General features: G+C 42.1%; 1 protein-coding gene across 3 annotated transcripts in view; it reads right to left on the bottom strand.

Moving 5' to 3' along the window:
• Window positions 1–23,076, bottom strand: part of BMPR1B (bone morphogenetic protein receptor type 1B) — a 259,567-nt gene extending 236,491 nt beyond the window's left edge. The window contains exon 1 of one of the 3 annotated variants that reach the window (XM_030023205.2): window positions 22,938–23,076. The gene's annotated coding sequence lies outside the window, so the exon portion shown is untranslated. Of the gene's footprint in view, window positions 1–22,318; window positions 22,336–22,389; window positions 22,470–22,937 lie in introns of those variants that run through there. The other 2 variants (XM_030023212.1, XM_030023217.1) reach the window with 2 other exon arrangements.
• Window positions 23,077–24,284: the final 1,208 nt, after the last annotated feature.

Raw genomic sequence — 24,284 nt, 5'->3', positions numbered from 1 at the left:
ACCCCTCCAGTTTGGAAACCCTTCTTCTGCAGCTGAAAGTCACCGGGACATAGCACATACTCCTAACGTTTTATTCAGCGTATCTCCCAAGCTGCATCACCTCTCTCCAGAGTTTTCCACTGAACTGCTCCTCAGAGGGTCATTTCTACCTCGCTTGAGGCTCTTTTATGCCACAACAGCACAAGCAGACCTGGAGGACAAGTACAGGACGGGACCTGGCCTCATCCACAACAGCTGTCTGAAGTATCAAGAGGGTAACGGGGGCTCTCCAGTCAGCAAAAGCCACTGAACACCAAGGAGAGTCAGGCCTAGGAGAACGCCAAGGGTGACACACCTTTTCCAGCCAAGGAGGGATGTGGATTTGCAATGCTTGAAGAGCACAGTTAGCCAGCAAAGCAAAGGTTCAGTTTAAAAGCACTTCCATGTTTGCGGAAGCCGATGAGTCGTTTTGACGGTCACAGAGATTTCTGTGGACCAAGACCTGTCGAAACAATTCTGGCCTTTGTACAAACTCCCAGGAAAACCAATAAATTTGGAGTAGGTTTAAGTCACGTTCATCACTCTCGCTATGGCAAATCATCAAAAGCAACTAATTCTCCATTCCCAGATTCTAGCATAGGCACTACACAGGGAGAAAAAACAATCAGTGATACTTGAAAGTATTTTACTTCATCTGATATCAGTGTGCTTAACACACAACCTAAAGCCAAGTTTCTCAAACAATCCTTTATAACATAAGCCCCATAATAAACACTTACTAAACCAAACAAAATACCTAGCAATCAACAAAATGTTTGGGGTTCTTCTTTTAATTAACAATTTACAGTGGAAAAGAAACAGAAAATACATAAGGTTTTCTTAAACCCTGTTAAGTATATTCATGAACATAGCATATATAGCATGTTCATCATACTCTCGAAAAACAAAAATCAAAAAAAGACAAATGAGAAACCCTCTTCACCACCAGGAGAGGAGCTACACCACATTGTGGGGGAAAGTGTTATTGTACAGTAGCTCATATGCACGTAATAATTTTGAAATGCGCTGACACGTCGCACGCTACGCTAGACAAGTGGCTTGGCTATTGCTGCTTGCACCGAATGCTAGATTTGCTGAATATAAACATACATATCAGTGGTTCTATACCTTGAGATTGCAGAAAGTTGATGTTCAGAGTCCCAACTGACTGGATTAATTTTGTCCGCGGCCAAGCATAACACCGCTTTAGAGCCTCACACTCTATCAAGGGAGAAATTCTAATTGGATCTAACAAAGGGCTCACTGCTTAGGCACATGTGTTAGAAAATAGTTTCCACATCACATAAACTGTACTACTAAGGAGAATTATAAAAGGACATTTTCAGACCTCTGGAATAATGACACATTATATTACATACACTGCTTTCAAGTATACCGCTTTCAGGAAAGTATCATGTAAGTTATGAATAATGCATTTACTTGGGTAACAGCAGGTACGGTGAATCAAGGCTGGATTCAGACACTGTTACTGGCATTCATTTGTGCTACACTTCACTACAGGAAAGTGGGGTGGAAGATGCTTCACAATGGAAATATCAGAATCTTAATATTTAATCTTCAAAATTATGCACTAGAAAGGAAAAAGTGATAAAAGGTGGTGAAAAATAATCTAAGGAGCTATAAGGGGCAAAAAAGCAAACATTTAAATTGTGGGAACATAAAAAATACATCTCAGCCTCCCACTAAAGCCATCTTTTGTGTCCCTCTTCAACCTCCCACTTCTCTGTGACAGGCGTCTCAGTCTTCCTGACTAAATGTGCACAATACCAGAATTACTAGTTGAGAGTACCATTGAGTAGTTGCGAGCTACTACTAAACACACAATACTAATCCCATCAACCTTTGTTCACTAATCCATGCCTCCCTCTGCTCACGCATCTCTCCCATCTACTCTTCAAGTGGAATAAGCCTACCTGGGCATCCCCTCTGCTTCAGCAGCACAGGAAGGAAAGGTTGGCAAAGCAGAGCATGGGAGAATCCCCCACCATCATTGCCCAAAATGTCCAATGTTATCACAGTAGTCCATAACATCTTAATACTTTTTTTGGTAAGATAACCAGGAAGGATTCAGAGTTTATCAAATACAATTTGACACCATGATATCATTTAGTTTCGTTCTAATTAGTCTATCTTTTCCCTACAGTCACTTTAGTTATGCTCAGAGGTTGGGCACAGTGGAGAACCTGGGCCCGTGCACTTCACAAGCTAGACCCTAAAGTTGAGAATTGCAATGGGAAGCAAATGTATGGTGTGACGAGTCAGGTATCTAGAAGCCTGGAACTTCTGAGAAAACAAATGGATTGTCTAGCTGCAAGCAACTTAAATTAACAGGAAAAAGTTTTTACGTTATTTAGAGTTGCCACCATAGGTTTGTTCTCAGTAACTTCTAGCCTAGGAGCTCCCCTTCTCTCAGCAAAAGGAAAGGTGTTCCTGACCCCAAGACATGCTCTTGATTATGACAGGAGACAGAGAATACTGAATCAGGCTGACCAGGGGGAAAACAAGCAGGTACTGTAAAACCAGGACATGCTCTGCTGGGAAGCCTCAATATAGCCCCATGGACAGGGGTCACTGCCGCACCACGAAACACTAGTCCCGTGCTGCTACCACTGGAATTTCAACAATGTGGACACACATCGAGACAGACCAATTAACCTTGAGGGGGGGGGGGAAGGCAAAAAAGAAAGCACGTAACACCAGAAATCTTCTGATTTGGCTCTGGACTGAGGACACCGGCCATTGAAAATAGATCAAATCTTCATTTTGCATTTCCTTGCCCTTGTCCACACTAGCCCACCAGCTGTCCAACTTGCATTCCCTACTCTACTGATGATGAAACATGTACTGGTTTTGGCTAGGATAGAGTTAATTTCTTCACAGCAGCTAGTATGGTTCTGTGTTTTGGATTTGTGATGAACACATTGTTGATAACACAGAGGTGTTTTAGCTATTGCTGAGCAGTGCTTACACAGCTTCAAGGTCTTTTCTGCTTCTCACAACGCCCTGCCAGTGAGGAGGCTGGGGGTGCACAAGAAGTTGGGAGGGGACACAGCCGGGACAGCTGACCCCAACTGACCAAAGGGATATTCCAGACCATATGACCTTATGCTCAGCAATAAAAGCTGAGGGAAGAAGAAGGAAGGGCAGACGTTCGCAGTTATGGTGCTGGTCTTCCCAAGTATCTGTTAGGTAGGATGGAGCCCTGCTTCCATGGAGGTGGCTGAACACCTGCCTGCTGATGGGAAGTAGTGAATGAATTCCTTGCTTGCCTGTGCAGCTTTTGCTTTACCTGTTAAACCATCTTTACCTCAACCCATGTTTTCTCACTTTTGCCCTTCTGTTCTCTCCCCCACTCTGCTGCGGGGCAGTGAGCGAGTGGCTGCGTGGGGCTGAGCTGCCCACCGGGGTTTGCACACAACAAAATGTCACTACAAACCTTCCCCCTTGGTGCCTTGCTGCAGCTACATCTGCCGGGAAGCAAATAAGTAAAAACACATGTGAAGAATGACACTAGCTTTGCCTGCCCTGGCTAACATACCTTAGCAAAACAAAGGCTGAGAGGGCATGTGATGGCTGTCTACCAGCATATCAAGGGAAGAGCAAGAAGGCACAAAGAGCAGAGAGGAAAAAGCAGCATATATGCTAAGGGCAATGTCAAGCATTGTGTATGAACCAGTTGTGATGATGTTCAGGTTGGAAATGAAAACAAAGGTCCTCACAGCTCCACAGCTCAGCATCAGAAAACACCCTCCATACAGGAGAAAGAGAAAGCAGAGATTCAGCCTTTAGAAGAAGAAACTTGCTACTTCTACAAAAGGAATTGTGTAATAGATGAAAAGGCAGAGAACTGCAAAGTGACCCAGGAAGTCTCGCTGGTCTGCTGCCAGGAAAGACTGAACAAGAAGCCCAGAGCATGGGGAGCTCCTCTAGGTAGCTTCTGGTGGAGCTGTCAGCTTCTAATTAGGATTCCACAAGAGAGGAAGGAATTCATCTCAAAAGCTTTGTCGTGGCTTAACCCTAGGCGGTAACTAAGCACCACGCAGCCACTCACTCACTCCCTGCCCCCACAGTGGGATGGGGGAGAAAATCGGGGGGGAAAAAAAAAGGTAAAACTCATGGGTTGAGATAAGAACAGTTTAGTAGAACAGAAAGGAAGAAACTAATAATGATAATAACAACAATAATAAAATGACAATAATAATAAAAGGGTTGGAATACACAAAACAAGCGATGCACAAAGCAATTGCTCACCACCCACCGACTGGTGCCCAGTTAGCTCCTGAGTAGCGATGCCCCCTGGCCAATTCCCCCCAGTTTATATACTGGGCATGACGTCACATGGTATGGAATACCCCTTTGGCCAGTTTTGCCCTGGCTGTGTCCCCTCCCAACTTCTAGTGTCCCTCCAGCTTTCTCGCTGGCTGGGCATGAGAAGCTGAAAAATCCTTGACTTAGTCTAAACACCGCTTAGCGACAACTGGAAACATCAGTGTGTTATCAACATTCTTCTCATTCTAAGTCCAAAACATAACACTGTATCAGCTACTAGAAAGAAAATTAACTCTATCCCAGCTGAAACCAGGACAAGCTTATTTTGATGTTGGGGGCCCTAAACCCTAGTAGAAGGCATAGTTTAACCTCTACTATTCCTAACCATTCCTAAACAATAATAAAAAATTTAATAAAAAGGGGTGACACTCTTACAGAGATCAAACAAGTATTTCATTAAAAAGGGTGTAATTTCTCTCACATGTATTCAGCTACAAGCCCTAGCATTATTTTGATATCTCAAGGAAAAGGACCCTGGATTTACAAATATTCATCACTGTCTTAAAACACCTTAATGTTAGGATAGGACAAACTGAACTGTCTTCAGGAGGCCTCATTTCCCACCACTGACTACAGAGAAATGCTAGACAATTACAGTTAAGCGAGATGAACGCCAGTTACCAATGCAATGACATAGAAAGAAGAAAATCAAATGGACAGACCCAGACACAGTTTTCCCTGTCAGAATGGGCCATTAGAAAACCTAGTAAGATAGATAATAAGGACTTCACTGGCTGTTAAGGTGTGGGAGTATAAGCTCCTAGCTTAACTATTATACTAACTAACCTGGCTTCAAGTGAATTACAAACTCACTTCTTTAAACATCAGAGTACTAATTCCCAAATTCATGGGTGAACCACATTACCTAACAGCTCATAAATCATCATAATGATTTTTAAAGTTTCTCTCTTCTGTAGCCCTTAAACAAGACAACTTCATTTTGATTTTATCCAAATATTCTTCATCAGTGTTCTCAAGCCACCCTGGAGTGGAGCTGTGACTCACGCGTGCCCCAAGCTTGTGGCTGCTTTCACCTGGCTGCTCTGGTGTTGGAGGGTTTGCAACGCTGAGCGAGCCAAGGACTCCCCAGAAATGTTACACACACAGTGCTAAGCCTTTCCTACCAACCTAGTGAGTGGGAGTTGAATTATTTTGTCTAAGCGTTTCTTGGTCTGCTTTGAAACATAACGTTCAGACAAAGACTTTCTTGGGCTTTGCAAACAGAAACAGAGGTAAAGGGGTGGTAAGACAAGGTTTTGGCTTGCCAAATGAAATTATGGTCCTATTAAAAAACAAGCAAGCAACTAACGAGAGCCCAATGACATAATATAAACATCTTAGTTTCCTTCAGTAGATTAAAGGCAGTTCATAAATGAACTCTGAAAAATAGCAAAAAAATCAAGATACACTTCCACTTCATCCACATTTAAAACCTAATTTTAAGCTTTTCCACTGCTGATATTTTTTTTTAAATAGGCAAAAATCCTTTAGAAAGGATCATAAAGAAAGGTAATATAAATATCAGTGCATGTTCTAAAGAAATAAGTGAGCTGTGTTCAGGGCAACGTGGAAGCACTCAAACCAGCACCAACATTTATCGAGTACTCTGCTCATTTCTCCCTTTGATACTCGAGCGTTATTTTTCCTATAAGTTGATGTAAACTTTGAAGTTTCACACAAGATCTTGAAAGAAATATAGTGTGTAACCAGCTGCTAAGTATGATTCTCTAGCTAGTGGTTTCCATGTATATTATATAGAAAGCATAAAAGAGAATAGGTCGAGCAATGTAAACCGCCAGTGAAGCTCTTTGAAAATTTATACTAGATAAAAGCATCTGTAGTCTCAACACTTGTACCCTGTAGTCCAGCACAATGTTAAAAAACAGCATCCAGTAGAACAGCTGGAGTCCACTGAAAGAGAGCAAAGCCAGCATTTGAATACGATTTGCTCTGGATATGCTCAAGTTGCGAGACACACTTTCACATCCACAATAAACCTCTTATAACAGCTAGTCCATTAGATGATCCATCATTTTTTGAAACTTTAGAAAATCAGAGGCAGAGAACTGCATAAAAAGGGTGTTATCAAGGAGAAGGTAAACCTGTGAGACAACATATCTGAAATTATGCGACAACAAAAGTGCTTTGCATATATGGGATGTGCTTGCCATACAGCCATAACTAAAGGTTGTATCTTTTATCTCTTGTCCATAGACCCTCCCAGGGAATTCATAAACGCACAAAACGTACAGTACCCACAGGCAGTCTGTGCACTCATACCACCACTTGGACTGAGCGAGCATCCCTGTCCGCACCCATCCTGAGCCACAGCAGGTTCTTTTGGCAAAATACTGCTTTCTTTCCAGAAACAGTGACATGAATACAGCACCTGATGCTAAATTAAATGCAACTTCTGCTCTGTGAAATGGAGTAAAATCATGACATCTGTGCCAAGCTCAAAGTCATGTATTTAGCAGGCGTTAAACTACACCCAGAAAGGGACCACCAGAATCTGCTCCTTGCAAAAACACCTTGCCCATGGAAAAATTGCAGGGACACGAGACAGCAGATGAACTCTTGCATGCATGCAGCGGCATTCACTTAAAGCAACCAGTCGCAACTGCAACATGGAAATACAGAGAGGGTGGGTCTATAAACACACCGCAATAAAAAAAAGGGGTTGAATAGGTTACTGTGTTCAAGGTAAATGTTTGATGAACGCAGTAGAAAAGCAATTTATCAAAATGAAAAAATTGCTAGTGTAATTGCTCTGGTTTACCTATCTAACTCATTTCCTTGCTCTTCAGACTGTTTTTAAGCACTCATCCTGACCCATCTCCTAAGGGAGAAAAGAGAGGAATTCAGTCAATATTGTACTTAAAGTCATGCATGAAAATTAATAGGATTAAGGTCCAAAGTAAATGTTATTTTCACAGCTAACAAACTACAAAATTGCAATATAACCAGTGAAAATGAAAATTATTTTAAAACTGATGAGCAGAAATTGTGCTTTTACTAACTATAATCCACAAACTGTTAGGGTTTTGCAGCTAAGGAAAGAAAAGTCAGTAGATTTCAGTACAGCCAAACTGAATTCTGTGGAGAGGAAGTAAATGTCCTCCTAGGTGAGCTCTATCTGTACATAGCCTACACCGTTAAATCCTGGAACAGAGTCAGAAAGTCTGACAACCACTGAGCAGCACCAGCCTAGCACCCGATACTACAGAAGCACAAAAAACTTGGAAAATTCAGAGAGTAAGAACAAAAAGATGCTTAAGGGCTGAAGAAGTGGATTTATAAGGGAAGACTAATAGCTGACTACATACCAGATTGAATAAAAGATGACATTAAAGTGTCAAAGCAATGTCTTCAAGCAATCAAAAACACATCACAAAAATAATTTGAGCATGCAAAACCAGTAAACACTACAGGGAACAGAGAAGGGGTCTGAAGGCAACTGATGTTCTTTAAAAACACAGGCTTGTCCCCCATGGTTGCTCCTCATATTCTTAGTGAGGGCAGAAAAAGACAGAGGAGGGAGAGCTTCCCATACCTCAGTACTAGGTGATGCTTCTTTGGAGTGGGTGAGTTCTGGTGTCTCTATCTCAGAAGTGGATTTAGGACATAGCAGGAAAAAAGCAGAAGAGGGACCTAATTTTCTGAAAACAAAAGTGGGCATCTGTGGAATAATAAAATGAAGGCTCCTTTCCACCTGTGGAAAAGTGTTAGAAGGCAAGAGGACGCACTCCAAGAATTTCTGGGCCACAAACAGGAAGGGTCTCTAGCATTATTCAGAGTCTAAGTTTTGGTGTGTTTTAAAATGGGAAACTACAGAGTACTTACTTTACCCATAGCTACAGTAATTTGCGCATCCTAACAAAACCAAACCAAACCAAAACAAAAAACCCCCACAAAACCAAAACAACAAACTTCTTACATTGCTGCTTCTATTGTGATTCATTTCCACAGCTGATGATAGAAGAACTGTAACTGGGAAAAGCTGATTCAGGGAAAATAAACAAGGCAAATGACACTGCACCCTCTCACAGTGTGTAAAAATAACCAAGTGAGCTTGTGTAATTTCTGTATTTTCAGACTTTTTGGTCAAGTGAAATAGGACACTGGAAAATACACCATATGCACATACCTGACAGTAACAGAGTGAGGAATTTGATTATATCCATTAAGATGAAGTTAGACCTCCTTCCCATCAGCAGTTTTGAAGATTTCTGAATAGCAAAAGATGCTTGCTTCCCATGAGTTTAAAGTGGTTTATTCATCATCATTTGAGTTTCTCAGTGTATTTTTTGGATAAAAACATATTTTATAAGTCTGTTAAGAAAAAATTACCTTCCAGTTTGTGATGTCATTTGCCTCTTTTGGCAGGGTCATTTTGAACTGAACAAAATCAGCTGTTGCTTTCATTTCAGACCTTTCGTATCATCTATTGCCATTCTTTCCGTGTAACTCATGAGCATAACGTCTGCAGCTCCAACACATCAAAGTACCCCTTCCTCCTCCTGCTGAACACAAGGGCAACCTTCTAACTGATCACTGTAGTGTCAGATTTAAGGACTAGACCTTAAATCTGGATAAAAAAAGTTTAGCCGAAGATCAACTAAACTGCGAGTTCTGTTAAATTTTCAATGTGAACAGTCTGTTTGTCAGTCTCTCCCAGTGCTCGTGACCTTCAGGTTCACCATCTCTGAGTACCAGTAAGATGGCAGCAAACCACAAACTTAGCTGTAAGAACTCCAAAAGTCAAAATGAAATTCTGATGAGACAAAGAGACATTCCCATGTTTACACAAACACATCTGATAGGTAAGGTAAAAAGTTGTTTGGTAAAGCTCTCTCTAGATATTCTTTAAGCAAACTGTGTACACACACTCCCTATTATAGCCTGCTTTCCTAAAAATATAAGGCTTACAATCCTCAGCTTTGTCATTTACCACCTCTTTGGTTCTTCCCTCCAGTAAGTGTTGAACCATACAGCCCACGTAAACTAAACCTAACAGAAGTGAATACCCCAAAGACATAACTACTATGAAATTCAGCGTAGAGAGAAAACCTAAGTTCTTCCATCCTGAATGCAGGATTGCATCATGAGTTCCACAGCCATGTCTTCTGCACTGTGCTTATCAGCCTGCTAAAAAGGCTTTAGGGAGCAGTCCATTGTAACACCGGAAGGGGCAGAATTTTTGCCAAACAGATTTATCCAAGTAATTTAGTTGAATCTTTCTCAAGATGGTCACAGAACTAAAATTCACTGTGAAGTACCGTTATTTTTATGTATACAATTATGGCAATTTTGATTGAAGTTTTTTTTGGTGAAATCTTAGGCATATATACTATTTCAAAGAGACACTTCGCATATTAGCGGTCTCCTGACAATAGCCACCAAGTACATTTTAGTGTAGCCCCTTGCTTTATTTTCACGAACAAAGGACTCACTGGAAATGTACATCAGTTACCTTATGGTGGTTATGGAAATCTAATCCCATTTTGGATTTCCCATGTCAAGTGACACTGTAAACATCATGTTGGAGTTAGTACAAGTGTGGAAGGACAGAGATGCTACACTTGAATTCCACATGCGGCATGATTCCCTAGACTTATCTGTAAGACCAGCTGCACTGCACGTGGTAGTTGCTTGTCTACTACATTCAAATGATGTATTTACTAATTTGGCACTGACACCCTGTGACTATGAATTCTCAGTTCGGACGGGATCCCTCAACTTCCTGGGGAGGATCATAAAACCATCAAGAGAGAGGAAAAACAGAGATTGCAACAAACGTCAGCTAGTTATTTGAACTGGGATCGCTTTGGGAATCTCCTGAGCACTGACGACTCTGGCCACAAAAATCAAGTAACACGCCCAAAAAAGTTAAGCTGACTTATGCAGATCTGCAGTTATCTAGGCTTCAAAAAGACCAAGCAATACCAAGCTTTATTTGAAAAACCTAAGAGAAAAATGGACATATTCAGTAAATAATAAACATATTAACCCTGTTAGTCAGTCAGTCAGTCAGCTGGCCCCAGAAGATGTTGACGACCACCTACAGAAAACACACAATGGTTTCAAAAAGTACTACTTTGAGAGCAAACCTTCCTCAAAGAAGTGTTATGACCAGATGTTTAAAAGAAATTTTAAATCTCTTCAGACATGAAGAAAGAGTTTGAAAAAAATCTCAATACTCAAGGCAGACAGAAATTTATTGAGAAACTCTCAAAGCAAGGAGCTCAACATGATTTGTATTCTCACTAGTGTGAGGCCCTGTTTCCTGGACAATTATAGTATCAGATGGATAGACCCCTATGAAAAACAAACACTGCAACTTTAAAGATAAGGCAGAGAATAACACCCATGGAAACCATCTCCAGGACGGTTTATATATATTATAGTAACATTACTAATGGCATGCTATGGCTCAAAGAACAAAGAAAGTTTACATGGGCACAGTTCACAGGCTTTGCAAATGCCAGCCCATCAGCAAAATGTAGTAGTCACAGAATCTGCATTTATTGGAAATAACTCAGTAAAAAGTGCTCAGAGATGCAACTGAGGATCCAGCCCAAGCATTACTTTCAAAAGCAGATCAAAAGGAAGCGCAGGTGCCTCAGAATCTTGATTAGAAAAGGGAAATGACTGAGATAAAGCCCACATGACTGTTCTCTGTGCCACAGGGGATTGTGTCCATTTCAAACTACCTGAAGACTGCTACAAATAAATGAGGCTACTCTACACTTCTCGTAAAGAAGCAGAACGTGTTATTTTGCATATAATATTTTTGGCCTGAAACAACGGGCACAAGTGAATGCCATTGTTAGTCCTACCACGTCAAAAGAGAGAAAATAGATTCCAGCTGACTCCTACTAAGCAAAGAGTGGTTTTGAGCATGCACTGCATGAAACTGTCAAGCAGGAATTTGGAGGCATTCCCCACAATGATAACGTATTAAGTCAGGACCAGCAAGGACAACTGATACCAATGGAAGTTTCACCACAGAGGTTACATATGCAATCTGGTCACATCCTCACACTATACTGCCAACGAGACCATTGTGGGCAGTAGTCTTGGGCAAAGACCCCTTGCGCGTGAGCTGCCACATACTCTGGTCAGCTCCTTGATCTAGAAGCTGATACATCCAGAACTCTGGAGAATAAAGCAGAGTGGACCCATCACCCTTGAAGGATGGATAGGTGCAGCACTAATGCCAAAAGGTTTCTTCGAACTTCTGAAATCCATGTCAGTAAGCATCAATGCATGCACAGACTCAAGTGCACAGAACTAAGCAAGCCACACAACTACAAAAAAAAAAAAAAAAAGAGTGTACAAGATCATTTCAATAAGAGTGTGTGGAAGAAGAATATTCTGTTGTTTGACTACACTCCTAGTATCTTTTATGCACCTTACAGTATATCTATCATGCGTTCACTGATGAACAGGATTGTATTATTTGTATATGGTACATTTAAGCAAGAATTAAAGTTATATTTATCACTGTGTCAAGAACCTTTCCTGATTAATGAACGTGTAGAAGAGCTGCTGTAAACAAGCATTTATCATCTGATTGGAGAGTATTATCATTAAATCCCATGATTACTGCTGCTAAGCTAACACTCAACAAAACTTTTCATACTGCACAAAGGAACATCTTTTAAACAATAAAAGCAGCTGCAAATTTTGACACTGGCTTATTTGACAACAATCACAGCAGTTGGCTGCTTTTGTTCAGGGAGGAATACTGTCCAGAGAGAGAGGGAATTGGGCAGGGGGACAAAAGAGGCTAGTAGCTGGAGGAGAACTGAAGTAGTACAGGAAGAAGGGGAGGTAAAGTCACTTAAATGGAAATAACATTTCCATTTGTTACAGAAGTAACAGAAGAGCCTTCATCAATTCATTATTTCATTCATTAAATAGGCAGCCCATTTATTTTATTTTTCACTAGTGAATTAGAGAGTTATCATTTGCAACACCTTTTAGAAGATATTCTAATTAAATGAAATAATTTTAAAAGGTATTTTGCAAGACTTATATTTGGGTTTTTTATTTCTTTCCATTTAAATAATATAATTTCACTCTTGAAGTGCTAAAGTAACAAAACAGTAAAATATTTAACCCAGATATAAAAACATTTCAAAAAAGCCATCTCAGTTGAAGATATATTTTCCCTTTAAGAGTTTTATGGAAGAGACTTCACAAAGAAATTATTGTATTTAAATGTGGACACCTCCATTTTAAAAGCACACGCAACAGCTGATATTGTAGCACACAACTACTCTTCACAAAAGAAAACTATGCTTGCATCCCCCAAATTATACACGTTTATAGCAATAAAAAAACCTTTGATTTTATCCTGTCAGCTGTGGTGTATTTTTCTGACATTCCAGAATTCAGATAACTAGAGAAGGAGCAGTCTTTTAAAGGATGTTAGTACCAGTTTTAACTGCAAAAGCAGCTGTTTATCTCACTACAAATCTAAATTTTGGCCTGCACAGATTAACAAAAGGTAAAGGGTTCTCAAGAGCATAAACTGATCCTTGTTTTGCAGTTGAACAAGCATTTAGCAGCTCTTCTGCTTCTAAAGCTAACCTGTTTTCCTGCTTTTGAAAAAGAAGGGAAGGGGGGAGGTGGCCAAACCTGCACTAATTATCCTCCTTGTCCAGCCACATATTCTGTCAGAGCCATACTTTTATCCATGTCTGAGGACAATAAAGAAATTAAAAGGAAGGGCAAAGACATCCTAAATTTACAGTCACGTACACAGTTCCTTTGAAACTGGCTCACGGAATTTAAGAATATGTGCGAAAGGGTTGACTACATCAGCGCACTCAGAAAGTCTCCGACATCATCCTCGCCTTCCTGTGCAATAGGCCATCTGCTGGAAAATGCCGTACCCATAGCCAAAAGCTGTGTGTGGGCTGTAGGAAAAAAAAAAAAAAAATGCAGCAAATCCCCGAGATTAATGACTTCACACATGCATCCCTTGTGCTGTGGCCCAGAGCTGTTTCCCCCCCCTTCCCCAAACCACACAGTTCTGCCACCACCGCCACCATCATAAGGTTTCCTTCCTCATTCAGCAAAGATTAGCACAGAGATCTGTCCATGTGATACGCTTGGCAGTGCCTCATGGTGGGATAAAAATCACCCTATTATCCTCTCTCAGATACAGCCCCTGGTCCGACACTTCACCTTATACACCTTAGGGAAAATACGGAAGGGACAACGAGATTAAGAAAAATGGTTCTGTGCAGAAAGTTTCTCAACTCCTGACATTCATTTATTATTCATTCCCCACCACCTCTCCTTATTTGATGATATTGCTTACAGACTGCAGGCAGTTTAAGATGTAGTTTAAAGTCACTAGCAACTATTCGGTGATAATTTCCAGTCCTCGCAAAAAGAAAAGCCACTGCTTAGTCCATTCTAGCATCTCGAAAGAACAGGTAACTGGATCAACATCTGTTAGAAAGTGAAAAATCACCTGTAATTTAGCATGTGTTTTCTCTGGAAAGACAGATCATCACCCGGGATAGTTCAAAGGCCTTACAAATCCGAATTAAAACTTGCAGTACACAAGCAAAATAAGAAAGGTAATTATTTAATTTTTAAAGGTGCTGAACACTCATACTGCTCAAAGAAGTTAACAAGCACCAGAGATGAACATGCATGCTTTGAAATCAAGCCAACAAACCACCAAAACAGTGACAATCAGTCAGTGGTCACCCAGAAAGGATTATCTGGGTTTGCAACTGCTCCCTGGGACAGTATAATGCTATTTAGAGGACAGATTCCGCCCCCCCCCCCCAGGACCAATATGCCAATTTAAGCGTGATTTTGCTATTTCAGCCTATACTGGTTTAAGTGAAATAACCTATGCAGATAAAAAAAGATCCACGCTGCTCATTACATGATGTCCACATTATAGGTGTGACACGTACCCTTTAAAGTGCAGACTAAATGAAAGGGTCAACACCAGAGCCTGGAATGAAAACAGGAATTGCTGTGTGCATCCTTCAAGGATTTTATTATAATCCTTTCCAATGTTCGCTATGATCTCTAACCATTAATAGAACATATAGACAGCTGCTGCCTGAAGTAACCTGTCCCTTCTGTCCTCAGCCGATGTGGGAAGCAGAACCAGTAAGAGTCCTGACCGTCCCCTGCAACCTTTCCTGTGCTTTCTCTCCCCAGGGTTAGGCTGACAGCATTCTCCTTCGGCCGTACCTTCGGACAACTCACAGGGCTTGTTTCAGGGTGCTGAAGCTACATTGGTTCACTCCAGTCCAGCTGAGATCTGAGCACCTAGCACCAGTGTACCTACCTGTAACATGTTAAGCTGTGCATGTTATACCATTACCATCAGTTAGCCTACTCACAAGCCCAAAACCAAATGTGGTAACTTTGCAGGACCTCTGTCGGTATTACTGTGTTTGGATCTTCTCTAGCCTACGTCATGGGTACCACCTTCCACTATTTTCAATGAAAAAACCCCCATCTATTCTTTAGGATATTAGTTGCGCACACACACAAAAAAAAAAAAAAAAATCAAAAACTCTCCATCTCTAGCCTTTGACATTTGTCAAGTGCCATTTGAGAGCATTGCTTATTCTGCAGTCACAGGGAAAAGAAATTCATTTCTGCGAAAGATAGCCTCTTCAACTGTTCATTTCGGCGCTAGCCAGCTAAGCCGAGCCACGCTTCCCAGGAGGATTGCGTCACTTTGCTTGAGGACAGTGAGGGAGGTTATCTCACATCACAGCTGGGGAAGAGACAAAACAAGGCAGGTGCCTTTGCACTGATGCGGACCAGGCACATTCCCACCGCCTGCTGAGAGTGCTGAGGACCCTATCTTCCAGCAAGAAGGATAAAAAGAAGAGCTAGGCACAGAAGCTCTCCTCAAATGCTCCAACAATTCCCAAAGCAACTGCCCATTTACATCCTTAATTTTATGGCAAAGCACTTCCAAAAGCTTAACTCAGCCTTCAAATCATTAATTTATCCTTAACTGCACTGCTTCTGGTCAATCAGAATATCTACAGTTTATTTTTCACCTTGAGCCAAGTCCAGTATTTAGGTATGACTAGCATAAAAGACATTTCAAAAGGCATTTCAATACATGTAAGACAACTCCTGCCTGTATGCAAAGGCCCCACCAACTTCTAAAAAGATTTAGCATCAATGATTAAACCTGTAAGAATATAGCCACTTACAGAAGTAGAGTCACACAGTTTTAGTTTATATTAATTTGCATTAAGAGAACAGAAATGCCAAGAATGGTTTATAGAAACAGCTGAAATGCTACTAAGGAAAGAAATTACATCGGGATTAATAATTTCAAATATATGTGCAGCATTTGAGAGCAGAAGGGCAGTATAAAAATAGATCAAACCCTTTTGACAGGATCTCATTTCTTCACACCATTCCAAGTCACGGTGCCTGAACTGGCAAGGTGAATCAGAAAAATTTTAGTTCTGCACAAAGTATGAAATCTACTCTTTTGCAGAAAGCTAGCAAAACATTTATGCACAAATTAAGCTCCAAGTTAAGTAAATCAGATGGTATTATGCACACGCAAAAAAAGTCAAACAACTCAAGTTTCAAGCCTCAAAAAATAAGAATAAAGTTTATAACCAAGAGGATTAGAAACTATTTTTTGTGTTGCTTTGGGTTTGGTTTGTTGGGTTTTTTTTAAAATTAAAGCGCTAATTCTCAAATAACCAATAACTTCCACAAAACCTTAAAAAAAGCAAGTAATAAGAAAATTCCACACGTTCAAAACACAGTGTGTCGTTCACATCACGTCAGTTCTTGTCAGGAGAGCAAATTTCATTCAAAATGAAACAGTCCTCAGAAATTCCATAATTCAGTTACAGAGAAGCTCTATTACTCCCTGTCAACGGATTTCCGAGTAAAAAAGTTATAAAGGTTATCTTTATTTTCTTTCATTTTTAAGTGGACTTAACTATTGATTTTGGTGGGTCCTCAATCAGCAGCATCCCTATTACACTAAACAGCCCAACAGTGCTTCATAATCCCCATTGTAAGCAATTATTTGGAGGTTTGAGGGTTTTTTGTGTGATTCTGACTTACTTGTGGAAGAAGCACAAAGGAAACAGACAAGCCTAAACTGTTGTGATATGCAGTTATCAGAGAAAAATTAATTAGCTTCAAGTTAAAAGTGTACTCCTCCTCCTCTTCAAAAGCACAAATATGGATCTGCCTGCTGCTCCAACAGCTGTCAGGACAAAAAAAAAAACCTGTTCCTTCCATAAAATACAAATATGCATCTATGTGATGCCATTGCTGCTCACGTACCAGTGGCAAGCATAACTCACATGCCCTGTGTAAATAGAGTTAACCCCTAGATAAACCCCCAAAGTTTACCATCCATTTCCAATTAATGCCAAAATCCTAGAGGATAAGGGTTTTGCTCTTTAGCTATAGTAAGGTGACTATATCTGTGCCGAGGCAAACTTGAAAAAGGAGATTAATACCTGTGGGAAGAATTTTTCCTGCCATAAGAAGCTCACTTCACGTGACAGTGAAAACCACCGAGCTAAGCGGACTGTAGTTTGAACACAGAAATCACACCAGCAATCTTAAGACAAAGCACTTCTTACCATCTCCCAAACAGAAATTATACTAGTATTTTAAACCCTAAACACAACACAGATTCAAAGTTTCACGTTCATAATAGCTGCAAGGTGCTGAATGTAGCAGCCCTGAACGCCTGCCTAGGAACGCTTGTGAGTAAAGGAAAAAGACAATACACGTTAATATTTTTAAAGATGAAAGCATAAAACAGTCTTCTGAGTAACCTAAGTCTCATTCTGTCCATCAACAGCAGCAGCTTGGACTCAACCTCATTCTTCACCCAGGGTCTCAAAACACTTTATAAGGGGTACTTGTGTCTATACCCCACAGGACAGAAACCGAGATACAGAGACGTTATGGACCGATCCTGCAGCATCTCCTTGAAGCAACAGGACCCTGCTCAGCTCAAAGGGTTTCTCCACTTCGATTCTCCAGTAGGACAAGACCCTACAAGACTTACCTATGAATAAAAGAAGCTTATGATGCTTGCACACACTTAATTATATTTCTGCAGGCTACAAAAGTCTTGCTATATTCATTTTAACAAACTCTACCAGATAGTTATGCCTGAAGAGAAATTCCCTGTTAGGAAAAAAAAAAAACCTGTTCATCCAACTTCAGTAGCAAATGCAAATAGCTAATTAACCTTATCTCCATTACACTGTCCTGACTTTGCAATACATCTGGCACAGAAGCATGAATTTTTTTGCCGTGTCCAAATCTTCTCACATACATACAGAGCCGACAATCAACAGGCTCTGAAGCAAACCTGACTAGGAAAGATTTAGCCTGTACGTATGCCTATACTCTCTGCACTGTATGCACACTTGTGGATGTCATTTCATTATCACTTCTAATGGGGAAGACAGAAATTGGCAGACACATGAAGAAAACTGTATTTAGCTATCTGGTTACAAATAAAGTTGTATTTGTGTACTTAAGAGATAAAAACAAACTAGCCAAACCCTTTTCATATACACATTATGAATCCAAGGTGAATAAATCTATATTTCACCCACCATGATTTTTTTTTTTCCCCTAAAATAAACGTATGCCCAAAATACATGCTTCAGCATTTCACCTTTTCACAGTCTGTTTTAAACACAACTCTTTTTCCTTGGCCAAAATTAGTAAGGATAAAGGAAAGCAAGCTGGGCAAAAGGTCAGATTATACTGAAATTGAAATATTTATCAGAACAACTATTTCTGCCAAGGAAGATAATCACAAAGGTAATGTCTCATTTGATCCTTAATTGACCTGTATGTTTTTAATTAGGAAGCAGGGGGGAATTAACCTAGAGCTAATTACGGTCTTGATTCTACAAACCTGCAAGTGCGTCATTTTATTCATGTAAGTATTCCTCAGTGAAGTTATGCATGAACAAATACATTTGTAGCTTCAGGGAATAAGTCTTGAATAACTTAACCTTTTAAAAACTTTTAAGCGGCTGCTTTATAAATATGTCTTATATACAACCCATTTTGTATTTTAGGCCTTACATGTGAAATTTTTCTGAAATATTTGCATTTGTTTCAGAAAAACAGCAACGGTTATGTTTGTGTTAGGAAATAAGAGGTAGTTTTAAAGAATGAACATTTCAAACACGTGCCTTTATTCATCCTGGTATGTGAAACTACAGTCTTTGGTTTAATGATGTCAAAGCGTAGAGGTTTGTAGCAATGTATTTTGACTTTAGCACTGAATTAATTTTCAATGTGTAACACAATCAGTTTCAAGGGAAGAAACTTCCCAAGACCTGTGTACATGCAGATCCCTACATACTACAGTTCACGCACTGCCGGAAAAACTTTCTGAAACATGTAAAGGGGGAAACCTACGCTCACTGATGCTCTCCCCAAACCCACATTGCTCCCCCAGTCTCTTCATTACATTCAGTGGTTTGTGCCCATTTCCTCAAAGTCTGAAAACTCTGTGGACCTGTATTTGCAGTCCTGCAAGCCACCACAGCTGACTCCAAATACCAATTATTTAGGGCTCAAAACTGTAATCACGACTTCCACGCAAACGCCCTCCCAGCTGGCCATTGCACCACCAGATGAGGACTTGCTTTACATCCAGACTCAAACAGAAAACAACTCCTTCAGCCTGCTTTCCCAAGGAAATGTTTATATGTGCTTATCTGCAGATAAACACGTCTGCCAGACCCTCTCTAATAAGTTTTGAGCCTATTGGCCAATTATAACCAAATTTGACACAGGTTTGGAGGCCTAAAAGATATTCACTCTGACAAGTGGCAGAAAAGCAGGCAGCTGGGCTGAGAATACAGCCCCCATTAGTGACCCTGTAAAGAGAAAGGCTGGAGCAGGGACTCCAGCCTTGAGACACAACGCCTAAGAAAAGAGGTTCCTTTGAGTTTTGCTTCTTATCAAAATCCTGGACATAGTCTGACTACGAGAGCAATTAAAATGTATTGCCTGTATACCAGAGACACGCAGATACACGCACCTCTGTGTAAGCACTCACACCTGGGTGCGTGCCCACAGCATGGCGTGAACTGATCATAAAGAATAATTGATCACATAGGAATTTCTTTACAGCTTGATGAGGTGTTGACGTTTTAAGCAGAGAAAAGTAAACTCAGTAATGTAATGCATGAAAAACCTGGTATAATGTAATCAAACACCACTTTATAAAGTATTTTAGTTACCTCAAAATCATTTCCTTACTACAAAAAAGTCCAGCCCTTATAGAAGCTGTAATAGATAAATCTTTCCTCCTTTCGTGCACTCAAAAGAACAAGGTTGTTGATGTAAAGCATGATATGATTCATAGATATCATCAGAATGTTACACTTTGTAGACTTTTTGAAAACCTTATCATATAACCCTTGTTACATTTTTGCTACCTTAACCAGACACAAAACAGCAAGACGCAAGTGCTTATCAGAAGAGCCTGGTCTGAAACGTGTGCTAGTGAAGAAACCAGTTTGACACATGAATTTTAGACTAAACTAGTGTTTGCGAACCAGTTTCCTCCAAATTTTGCCTATCAGTGGCAACATTTTCAGTTTGTTTGAGAATTTAAAAATAGGCGCTCACATCTTCTGAAAAGGAACAAAAATTCAAATGGTAATAAGTCTAAGATATATTTTATAGTTTGTTTTACAGGGTAGCACCAATAGATCTAATTAATTTGTTTCTGTTCAACATTTGCGGTATTTACAGCATAATGATCTAGATCATTTTGGCACATCCGAGTCACATACTGATACATCTGCGAATCCTCACCAACTTAAGTAGATTAATGACAACTGAGGTAACCGTGTTGCTTTATATGCTATTCTATCCTTGCAACTACCCTGAGGTCAGTAGAAAATACCTGTCACAAGTTTTTAGAGAGTTTTCTGGCTTATCTCATATTCTGTCTGAACACTGTAAACTACGTGCAATGGCTGTTGTTAGTAGCAGCATTTAGGCTGGACCCAGAGACACCCCTTCACTCCCCCCAGCACACTGCATATCAGGTATTGCGTTCATAAGATAAATCAAAGCAGTCCCTTCCCCACAGGATTTACAGTCCAGGTAAGTGCTTTGTAGTCAATGGCATGTGATCAGTGGTGGTTAAGAAACAGAGCAGCTCATAAACATTCATCTAAAAAAAAAAAAAAAAAGTCAAACTTACTTCTTGGGAGTAGTAACACATCATTTCCCACCTGAGCATCAGACTTCCTCTCATTGTTTCCTTGCACCTGGCAACAGATACTATGTCTTACGTATTGAAACTCTTGTTTTCTAGGAAACAATACACAGAGAAGAATGACAGAAACAGGCAAGAAAGACGAGATGCTGGGAACAGCCTTTGTGAATCTGTCAGTTTACATCATTACCAACCAAAGCTCTTTAAAAGAGAGTTTCAAGACCTGAGGGCTTGATTCTGCAAAGCAATGCGTGCTCTGGCCTCACTGCAGCAAAGACCCCAGCACATGCATCACTTTAATTACACAAGTGCACCAATTAAAATGGACCCGCTCACATCCTTAAATTAAGCATGTACTTAAGTGCTAACTTGAAGCCAGAGCATTCGGTATACTGAGCCACAGGAAGGACTGCTAGGCCAGGGATGCACACACACACAAATATACATGGGTACAGATACAACTACTCCAAAGATCTGAGGTTTTTTTTTTTTCCTGATTGCACAAGTGTCAATCAAGAGCAGCTCAGCTGAAGCCAAGCAGGGTAGTAGGTTGTGGGAAGACAGTCAAGGCCCTTAGGTTGTATTTACTGTGATGGATTCCTTATTTCGAAATAACTGCAAAGCTCTTTCGTAACAATGCAAAATTTCAACACATGAACCAGAGAATCTACTTATAAGCAGATTATGAATTCATCATATCACTTTAATAGTAAACCACTGCTTTGTTTTTTTTGATTGCTTTTAAAAACCTCTGAAAGAAATCCACTCCCTGCTCACGCAGCCTTTGCCAGGAAAAGAAAGCCAGAGTAAGTGGTGCCGTAAGCTTCTCGCTAGTTGTCAGACAGAGGCGATTTTGTCCTCTGTAGGCAATCACATGGTAGCCACTCTGTCAAATTAATGTACACTGCCTCTGTGAGTTATTCCCAGAGACTGTAGCTTTTAACATCCTGACTTTAACATGCCTGTCATTCAAAACGATCCATTCTCAGAAAATAACGATGCCTGTACTCATTTCCCTTCTCTTAAGGTAAACTTTAAACGAAGCAGAAGAGAGCATTTCAGCCTGAAAAGGAGACAACAGAGGAAACACTGGAAGTTTATAAAAGAACAAATGGGACAGAGAGGGATAGGGACCCGTTCTGCGCTATCTCTATGAAAGACATAGGTGCCATCAAACGAAGGTTCAAAATAAAAGGGTGCGGTGTTTGACACAGTGTACAGTTAAAGCTAAGAAATTGCTTGCCACAGCACATTGCAGATGCTAAAAGTTTACACAGGGTCAAGGGGCAATCAGAGCAGTTCATGGAAGGGGAAAAGCAGCGAGGGCTATAAAGACATCAGCTCTCCCTTAGGAAGCATCCAAGCTGCAAATGATTGCATGCTGAGAGCGCCTTCTGGAGAATTATCCTTACACGTCTGCCTTATTTTTACCCCCCTCCCCCCGCCGGCACCGCTTTTTGCACTGTCAGACCCAGGACGCTAGGCAGACCTCTAGTTTTATCTACAAGAGCCTCCTGAAGAATGACGCTTTCTGTAATTTACAGTCACCAGGTTCTTAAATCAAGTAGCCAAACACTATGTTTCTGAACAGCATCACCAAAAAAATCGAGTGCTACGATCTGACTGGTAAATCAGAGTTCATGCCAGTCCATCACAAGCGACAAAGCCCCTCAGTTAACAATAGCGTACCACCGTGCGAGATCACCGCTTTCCAAAGATTCAGAGTCCTCCGTCATCCTCAGCTACAAAACAGGACGTACCTCGACAAACTGGCCTTTTGGCTTAAAAGCGCATTTTGGGAGAACCGAAGATTAATCAGTGCAAGATTAATCAGCCTCTGGCGTGCGAGTAACGAGATCGCATCAACACACAGCGTGTGACCGAGGAGAGAAGAAGGTCCAACGACTTCCCAGAAGCCTCCCAGCTGGGGCAAGTAACCTACTCCGCCGCAGCTGCTCGCGCTACGAGAAGTTAGGAAGAGCCTAACGCAAAGGCTCGACACCACGCGTGGGACGGGACGGGACGGGACGGGAGCCAGCCCGCTGCCGGGCTCGCCGAGCACCCCAGCCAGGGTAAGCGGAGCCCCAGGTTGGCGCCGGAAGGCGCCGGTGAGCTTTCGGGGCGCTCCCCTCGCTGAGGCCGGCACGAAGCCGGGACCACCCCCGGCTGCCCCGGGGCACGGCAACTCCCCGGCACCCCGCTCCGCTCCGGGCAGCCCCGGCCGCGCAGGTGCCGGGCCGCCAGCCACCGCCGCAGCAGCATCCCCGCTCCGCAAGCCCCGCTCCCCGCCCGGCCCCGGCGTCCTTACCGGCTGCGGAGGCTGGCGGGCTCCGCGGGGCTGCCCTCGCCGGGGCTGCCTCTCCCGCCGCGCTCGCACCCCGCCTGCCGCCCGCACACACCCCCTTCCCGCCCGGCTCGCAGCCTCTGCACTTGGGTTTGGGGTGGTTTGGGTGTTGTGGGGGGTTGCCCCCCCCCCTCCTCCTCTCGCCCTCTCCAGCTCCCACTAGTGATCGCACACCCGGCCAGCCAGGGGAGGATTAGCCGCCGCCGCCTCCTCCCGCCCCCCTGCGGGCGGCCGGCGCGGAGCTGCCGCCTCCCCGGCCCCCGCCGCCACCGGAGGGGACCCTCGGTCACCCAGCGGGAACCGCCGAGCCCCAGGGAACGGGGCTGAACGGGCCGGTTACCCACAGCCAGGAGTCACCAGCCAAGTAACCGGCCGCCGCGTCCTCCCCCGCAGCCGGCCGAGCCCCCCCGAGCTCGGCTGGCGAGGCGGGGAGAGTGAAGAGAAGCGGGGCAATTCACTGCCGGGGTTAAATTAACGACCTCTCGAGATAAAACGGACAGCGTGGGAACGGCCCACGGAAAAACGGATCGCCGATATGTCGTATAGCGTTTATAGCGTCAGCAATAATTCATTGCAAAGCGTAGGCTCCGCCACGGCCCCAACATAGATAACTCGTGCTGTGACCTGTACTGCATCTCACAGGCTGCCCCGTACCGTCCCGTGCTACCTTACAGGCACAACAGAAAACTCAGCCCAGGGTTTCCAATCTCAGTATTATTTTATTACTGCTTCCCTGTTATACGACTGGCTAAAGAAAATAACATCAGCGGTTCAGGTTATCACAGTAGAAGTCTGTGGCCACAATTTAGTCCGTTATAACACATGTTAAAATTTGTGACTTCTGAGAAAGAAGGGGATTTAAAATGGGAATATTTGAGGTATGACTACATTAGCATTTTAATGTGCATCAGGAGTGCACTTTGAAGCAGTTGTGGCTTCAGTGCACAGACCACAAGCAGTAAGCCAGAAAATGCGTGCCAGGAGCGCACCTAATGCGCTTCGGGGCCAACAGGCACTCTGGGCACAAGGCGAGGCCACAGCCAGTTCAAATGCATTGGCCTGAGCACCAGGGCCTCAGCACCAGCTGTTTCAGGCCGCAAATCTACTGGGCCACGCTCGCTGGTGGTGCAGGCACACATTACCCTAACCTCATAGCATTTCAGTTTCTCGCACTCAAGAGGAGTTAATACTCTCCATCACTTTCCAAGGGGGTTGATCTGTCATTCACACACACAGAAGCCAGTCTATCCCCCTTTAACTCAGAACATTCAATTTGCAGAATATTGCATCGGTATTTTGGGGCAGCTACAC

Source organism: Aquila chrysaetos, chromosome 1 (assembly GCF_900496995.4).
Source record: "Aquila chrysaetos chrysaetos chromosome 1, bAquChr1.4, whole genome shotgun sequence".
In the NCBI taxonomy this organism is placed as follows: domain Eukaryota; kingdom Metazoa; phylum Chordata; class Aves; order Accipitriformes; family Accipitridae; genus Aquila; species Aquila chrysaetos.
This window is presented reverse-complemented; position numbering and strand designations above follow the sequence as displayed.